The following is a 975-nucleotide window of genomic DNA, read 5'->3' as shown; positions in this document are numbered from 1 at the left end:
CCCCTAAGTTGTGCAATTCAAAATAAGCACTTGGAGAACCCCGAGCACGTGTGCTCCCCCGCTTTTTGCACAAGTAAATCCCCCAAAATTTCAACACTTGGCAACACTCCAAAAAGCTCGAGTGACACATGTCCAACACAATTGGAGCTGAGGAGTTTCATAACCCCCGACTCCTTGGTGGCGCACGATTTTTCCGCCAGGACCAAGGCGGTTCGACGTTGCAGGGTGGTCCTCCAACACAGTTTCGAAAGAACTGGTGCTTGCCTTGACTGTGAAGGTCGCGCGCAGCAAGTTCCACAAGGGATGCTTGGTGCCTGTGCAATTGCTCGAATGTTTCAAGTTGTCGGAATAGATCTTGACAACCAAGTGAAGCAAAACAATTTCGTACAATTGAAGTACACATTAGAGAGATGATGCTTTTCTGACCTATTATGTGTCAACTGCAAATGAACGCCTTGGCTACAAATCTAGTTGTGCATCGTGGAGCTTGGCCACTTGCAAGAGTATAAGCTTACATGCCGTCTGCCTGCATTTTGCATTTGCACCAAAGCAGCGCCGTTCAACATGGCGTGGGATCGTTTGTTTTGTGCGATGTCCCCTACCCCTGAGGCAAGATGTCCTTATCCAAATACATGAAGTTTTACCACTCACTTTTACAGAAAGTATTGGTATTCGGATGCGGCTCGAAAAAACCATTGCCTCTCAAACGTTACTTTTGGGGCGAATTATTTTCCCCACTGAGGTGGACACTTCGACACCTCACTCTTCAATTGTCATGGTTCAAAGTATTTCGTTGCTGGCAGCGGCGTGCGCCGTCGGCCAAGTGTCTGCATGGGGCATGACCCGAGTCCGCACGATCCAAGCCCGCGTCCAAGGCGGCGTGCCCGAGTATGACGAGACCCACAAGCAGTGGGTCGCGCCGTATGGCAAGACCTTTGAAGACAAGTGGCGTGCATCCATGGACAGTGTCAACAC

The sequence above is a fragment of the Aphanomyces invadans genome (assembly GCF_000520115.1).
Source record: "Aphanomyces invadans strain NJM9701 unplaced genomic scaffold supercont1.91, whole genome shotgun sequence".
Taxonomy (NCBI): domain Eukaryota; phylum Oomycota; class Saprolegniomycetes; order Saprolegniales; family Verrucalvaceae; genus Aphanomyces; species Aphanomyces invadans.
The sequence above is the reverse complement of the archived record's forward strand: the minus strand, read 5'-3'. Positions refer to the sequence as shown.